The sequence below is a fragment of the Pteropus alecto genome, unplaced genomic scaffold (genome assembly GCF_000325575.1).
Source record: "Pteropus alecto unplaced genomic scaffold, ASM32557v1 scaffold15, whole genome shotgun sequence".
NCBI lineage: Eukaryota > Metazoa > Chordata > Mammalia > Chiroptera > Pteropodidae > Pteropus > Pteropus alecto.
The window spans coordinates 3023597-3030535 of NW_006436286.1; the positions used below are offsets into that span (position 1 = coordinate 3023597).

General features: G+C 49.6%; 1 protein-coding gene and 1 pseudogene across 3 annotated transcripts in view; both read left to right on the forward strand.

The window, feature by feature from the left end:
* DCUN1D3 (defective in cullin neddylation 1 domain containing 3) overlaps nt 1-6939 on the forward strand; it is a 29957-nt gene that overhangs the window by 6494 nt on the left and 16524 nt on the right. The gene's annotated exons all lie outside the window — the stretch shown is intronic.
* Nucleotides 2196-2311, forward strand: LOC112480290 (annotated as a pseudogene).

Sequence of the window (6939 nt, forward strand, 5' to 3'; positions counted from 1 at the left end):
GGTGAGCAGTAGAGAATGCCTATGCAAAACGCAGGGCGGACACTTCCTTTCCCTGTGACCTGCCCCGGACACCCAGGAAGGTACAGCCTTTGCCAGAGCTCTGTGGAAATAGCTCTGATGGCCCTGTTCCTTTTCGCTTTGTGAAACAAATTTGTTTCAGTTAAGCACCAGCTTTGTCTACTTGGTGACTGCCTCCGGAGGGGAAGGTTGAAGTCTTAGGTCCTCAGAGGACACGTGTCCCAGTTGCGACCTTTCTTCTGAGTGACTGGGATTCGAGAGCAAGGGGTGATGTGGTGGATGTCCTGTGTGGTTCTTTTTGTCCTGGTAAGTTAGTCTTTCTGACTTGTTCAATCATTTACTCAAAACGAGTGGCTTGTAGCTGACCCCTGTGGTAAAGAGAGCTTTGCCTGGGGGTTTCTTAACATTGAAAGGGAAAAGTCAAGGTTTTCCTAGAGGCATTCGGATAGGTGGTTCAGGGGTGGGGGAGGGGAGGTCGCGGTGGTCCTGTTGCTGGCTGGCTGTGTTGGTCGCCCACCAGTGGTCCGGCTGTGGACCCGGAACAGTGGGAACAGTGGCACTTGCTGGGGAGGAGGAGCGGGTGGGGAAGGAGTTGGTCCAGGAGACTGCCCAGCCCCAGGAGACACCGTCCGTGGGCCGGGGGCCCTGACCACACACGCCCTCTCCCACGACTGGCGTCTGTATTCCTGATGGGGAGGGATGTGTGCAGGGGGGTCAGGCTGGTCTGGGCAGATGGGTCTGCACGGTGCACCAGTCATTCATGGTGGGCCGTTTGGGGAGGAGCGGTCTAACTTTTGAGGTCGCTGCCTCGTTTGACCAGTCAGAAGTTGGTAAACAACTGGGACTGTCGTGCCCCTGGGTCCATCTGCGTTTGGGTTAAAGTACATAGTGAAGCAAGTAGGAGGTGTCTCCTGTCATTTAACAACGTCCGCGATCCACAGGGAAGTTATATATAAACTCCTGAGGTGATTCGTGATTCTTGTGAGAACTATAATAAATGTGAAGTAAATCACAACTAAAATTATTAAAATCATTTTGATTTCTACAACATTCCATGTTCACTTTAGCAGGTCGGATTAGTTCTGGTCTTTTACAAGAAATTTTACTCTCCCAGGTAGGTACCGTGCCTCTGTCTATAGGGCCAGACTTCCTACCAGTGCTGAAAACTCTCGACCGTGCCCAGAATTGGTGATAGCTACAGACTTAATGAGTAGATCACGCAAGGAAGTGGCTTCTGAGGTATTAGTTAAGTTGGTTTTAATGTGGACCTTTCTCTATTGAGGTTATTGATTATGTTCCAACAACGATTCTCTGACACCAGCCGAGTGCCCAGCACTTCAGCTGTGACACGAACAGCCTTGAGTCAGTGAAGACGTCACAAGTTAATGGCCCAGTGTCACAAGATTGTCCCTCCCTTCAGATACCAGCCCCAACTATCAGGTAGCCTATGTTACCTGCACTGGTGCCTGGCGGACTACAACTTTGGGGGTTCCCATAACCTCCGCCCTCAGATTCGATAATTTGCTAGAACATGTGACTCACAGAACTTGAGAAAGCATGATATTTAGGATTAGTTTTATTATAAAGGGTACAACTCAGGAAAGCCAAATGGGAGATGCACGGGGCAAGACACTGGTTGGGGACACAGAGCTGCCACATCCCCTCCGGACATGCCAGCCTCCCAGCACCACAGTGTGTGCACCAGCTGTGAAGCTCCCCGAGCCTCATTTCAGTCGAGGTTCCTCTATGCAGGCACAGCTGATTACGTCGTTGGCGACTGGTGATCGAGCCCCGGCCACCCTGCCCCACCCTGTGTTCTGGAAGGGGTGCCGAATGGTCGGTCCCTCCCTCCGGTCACGTGCCAGGCTGTCTTCCTGGTGTGGCCAGCCCTGCTCTCTAAGGGTCCACCCCGAGTCACATCCGCACCGTAAACTCCCCTGTGGTCCTTGGAAACAACAAAGGACACGCCTGTCACTCAGGAAATTCCAGGGGTTTCAGGAACCCGGCAGGAACTGGGGACAAAGAGCAAATGTATTTTTTATTCTACCACCTGAATACACCAGGTTTGCATCTCATACGTAGCAATGGAGCACGTGGCTCCATAGTGTAGCGGTTAGCACGTGTGCTTTACACAAAGAAGGTCCTGGGTTCGCGCCCCGGTGGAGCCACGGCCCGTGGTCTACGGCCACGCCACCCCGAACAAGCCCGATGTCTGATCTCGGAAGCTAAGCAGGGTCGGGCCTGGTTAGCACTTGGATGGGAGACCACCTAGGAAGACCAGGTGCTGTAGGTGTGAAAAAAAAAAAAAGTAGCAATGGAATAAGGCTATATAAATTTGATCTTAGATAAGATGTGCATTTACCATTTGAAGGTTTTTTTTATTTTTGTCAAAGTGCAAATTGAATAGCTTCAGATTACAAAGGAGCAAATTCCTCCCTCAATCAGTATGAAATGGCATTCTCAGAATGTTATATATTCTTGAACTCCACAGGTGCACTAGCTCTCGACCTTCCTAATGCGGGAAATGAGCTCACTTAATAAAGATCAGATACACAGAATTCATGTTTTCTTTCGGCGTGACGTTATAAACAGTCAGGTGGACACGGTGCGTCGGTTAAGAGCATCAGCCCACAGTCAGGCTATTTGAGTCTGAACTTCACCACCTACTTGCCACTTGACTTTGGACGAGTCACTTGACATCTCTAAGCCTCATTTCCGTCAAGTATAAAGTGACGATAATCACAGTAAATAGTCATGAGTGTTCAATAAAGACAGTGCATTCAAGGATGCGACATTGGTGCCAGGCACATAGTTAAATGTTTAATAGCATTAGCCGCCGTTAGCTGCGTGCATACCTAGCTGAGCTCACCTGGATTGGTGGCTGTCACGGGGCCAGGAACTTTGTCATTCTCCTCTGATGGGACATATGGGACAGTGCGGGAAACATTGCTAGGCACACAGTAGACACAGGTTTTCTGTCACTTGAAAGTAAAACCTGCCCTGGGTATGTGGAAAATGCAGGAGTGACTGTAATGGAAACTTGCAGCCTGTTTCCCAGGCTGGCCGAAGGCTCCGAGCTGGAAACTTTCTCCTGAAGCCGTACAGAACATGTGTGATCTAGCAGTGGGGACGGGGGCTCAGTGGCTGGGATGCTGCAGGATCAAACGTGGGAAACTGATGCGGGAGATGCTTTGAGCTTTGGCAGCATCCCTTGCGGCTCAGTGAGTCGGGCACCGCCCCCCCACACTCCCCCACTCCCCGCCACCAGATGTTGGGGAGGAAACAGCAGGTCATTTCAGCTGGTCCAGGCAGAGAAAGGGAGAAGCTTGAGGTTCACTTGTACACGACCTCCCCTGAGGCCAGGTCTCCCCGTAGCTCACCCATCCGGAGCTTCGACTGGTCACTGGACCCAGTCTTGGATTCTGGTCCAGACTCTACCACCACTACTGTGAGGCCCTGGGCAAGTTAGAGCCCCTGGTAGAATCTGTTTGCTTAAATGTCACTTAAAGGATTGGGGACCCAAATTGCTGTTTCTCAAACTCTTTGGTAATGTTTTCGAACATGGCGCTTCTGGAAGGAACACTCGAGTGTGTTTTTTGTGCTGTTGATGGTACGTGAGGTGATTTGGGATGGCCCCTGGATGAACACTGTGTGTTTACTAGTTCTATAGTTTAATGTGTATCAATGAAAACAGCCAGCGTATCAGACCTGTGACTTCATGGGTAGTGTTCCTCAGGACGATATTAGAGTGGATGTGATTTTTTTAAGCTTTAAGAAAAATACTAGGTGACCAGTAGTTGGGGTGTAAATGGATGGGAAGGTCAAAAAGGCTGTGTGGCAGTGGTCGAAGTGTGTAACTTCTAAGGTTTGGTAAGCCTCGTGTGCTGCCATGCCCTCATGAAGTCTGCGGGCAGAGTAGAGCAAGTCCAGGTTTGAGTAAAATCAAAGACTTTCCTTACTCACGCGGGTCGACAGATTTCCGTTTGTGCTTTCATGGCCAAAGTGCCCATAAGTAGATTGCGGAGGATTTAAGCTGTAGAGGTTAGCACTGGTGACCGTAGTTTTAATAATGCAAAAATGAATAGTGTCGCTTCCTCTTTCGCCTTCAGCCGTCGTCCTGCAACCTGGATCGACCTTCAGCTCCTTTTACTCTCGGCGTCGGAGCTCCCCACGGTTCTGACCCGTCCTGTCGGGGAGGGAGCAAAAGCCACCCCTTGTCTTGCACACACGCCAGCGTAGGTTCGGGAAGGCCGAGACGCCGCTCCCTCCTAGTAACCTGTGCGTTCCTTCGCGCTGGTAGCTGCTTTAAGGTGCGCTGCGACGTGTGCCCTGAAGCTAACACTGGGGCTTCACTCAGACTTTCATCTCACTTTCTGCCGCTCTGCTCTTCACATGGAGGTGTCCTGAGAAGCGAAACCAGCCGAGGTAGAAGCGAAACCAACTGTTACGGGGCGTCCCTTCTTTTTCAGTAAAACCCCAGATGAAACTGGAAACCTCGATTGTGTAATCGCTAAGAAAGCTGCTTTCCGGCGCAGGTTATGGCTTCTTGAAAAAAAAAAAAATTTAATTTTTTAAGCCTTCGTTTCCTGTGTTCCCTTGACATTTTTCGTGTATCTTAACACCGTCGTCTTTGATCGTCTACGTTTGGTTGGCCTGTGTTCTGCAAGCGATTTTGTTCTAGAATCACCTTCGCGTGAAGGCCACGCATCTGGTAATAAATTATTTAATGTTTCAAATCGTAGTTTTGAAAAATTGCTGTAAAAATTGATTTCTGCCGCTCTCATCACGCCCATGTTCTTCCTGTTCCATGCATCGTCTTGTCAAGATTAGCTTAAAAGAGAGTCAAATGGTGACAGCGATTTAGCCCAAGATTTTTCTCCTCCTCTGTTTATTTAATGCAAAGTTTCTACATGATTCCACAGCGAGAAGCTCTGAGTTTCCCCAGCTGAGGTAGACTCTAATGTCCCAAGCCGCGAGCCCTCGTACTTGGTAGATTTTGGTTTTGTCATTCATGCTGTCCTGTCTCCTAAAAGAAGCGACCCGTGTTATGTGGCACGTTGGGAGAGGGCTGTATTTTGCAGGATTAGAACCCTGGCTTCTCACCAAAGGCTGCGTTGTGACATTCATCCTCTGGGCAGGCCCACAAGACCTCCTCACACAGGGCAGATGTCAGTCTGAACCAGTCCACTTCCCTCGGCGTGGAAGTTAGATGTTGATTATAGGGAATGGCTGGCGAGTCCGGAGGAATTCGGAAAGGGGACGCGCAGGGCTTGTGACGTGTGCCCTCGGTCTGCAGACCAGGATTTGCGAAGCTGGAGTGAAGTGTATTTCCTTCTCTCCTGGGAAACTGCCATTGGTGAGGATCTCTGTGGGCAGCTGAGTAGTTGGGCTTTTAAAAGATGAGAGCCACGTGAAAGACCGTTCTTTCCCAGTCCTCCAAATCATCTCCGTGGAGGTGTCTCCCTCGAAGTGCACGTGTTCGAGACCACACGTTTGAAAAGATGAAACGTAGGTCAGAGTCGGAACGAGAGGTGTACACAGTGGTGGAGTTTAAAACCTTTCCAAGCCATTCTCACTGTGGGCCTCTGTTGGGAGACCAAGCTTCTAATTCATCCGGAGTCTTTCACTTCCAAAATAAAACCTTTTCAGTATGTTGGGACCTTGAATTTTCTTGGTATCTGAAAGCAAAAGAACAGAAATGCGTAATCGAAGACTTTCTTTAACCCTAACCTCCCCAGGCAAAGAGCTAGAGTTGCTTCATTTACCCCAGCATTTGCTTTTCGGACTGCAGCTCACCAGAGACGATAAAAGATTATGCAACAGGTAAAAATCTGCCCGGCTGCCTTTTCCCCCGTTTGGAAGGGAGCAGTCCCCTTCCCTCACAGGCGGGCCAAGCTCCTCAATGTGGTTCCTGGCGTGGCTGTGTGCACACAGCACTTAGCCCGACCCGCTCACCACCAAGTTGGAGTCTCCAGCATTTAGTGCTTCCGACTCAGAGCCTTTGATTATGATAGCGGCTTAACGGAACAGAAATTTTGAAAACACACTTTTAACAGTACCTACAGTTTCTAAACAGATACAAGCTATTTTCTAAGAAGGACCAGACCATGGCAGTTCTCAAGTTAGACATACGTAAGCAAGGAACCGGCTTTCCCAGACGGAATGCAGATCATTCATAGGGGACTTCTGAAACGCAGAACTCGTCTTACAGGCTAGAGAAATTTGGCCTCCAAGTTTGATGTGCTCACTTGCTGCTTTCAAAGTGAAGCATGTGGTCTGGATGTTTTTAAGGTCTGGCCCTTAGGATTGGATACATTGTGTTTCAGGAGAAAGAAATGTGTTCACATGTTGCCAGCTATTCATCGCAGTAAATCTGAGTGCCTGTTGTTTATCTGGTGTTAAGGACCTCTCTGGTGTGGGAGGAAACATACCTACCAATTAGAGACATAAGAACAATTAGAAAAAGTAAAATCAGCGCTACAAAGTATCAGTGCTGTTAGCGAAGATGACTGAGGACTCTAGGTCAGCTGGAAGGGGTCCTGGAGGAGTCGGTGGGAGGTAAAATCTGAGCTGGGCTGGAACGACCAGCACTGGAGAGCAAGGAGGCAGCGGTGTGTATGAAGCTACGTCTCGAAACGGCAGGCGTGTCGGTGCCTGAGAAGCGGGGTGACGGAGAATGACAGTCGTTGAGGTCAAATACAGAAGGGCCTCGTATGCCTTGTCGAGTTGGGATCTTACTCTGTAGCTGAAGGGGAAACAGTTAAATAGTGGCACAGTCACATGGGCCGTGTGTGTGGGAGAGAGACAGGCAGACAGACAGACAGACAGACACAGATCGCTCTCGTGGCAGAGAGCTCGGAGGGAACAGCTCATAAACTGAGAGTCTCACAGTGAAGATGGCGGGATCTGAACTGTAGAATT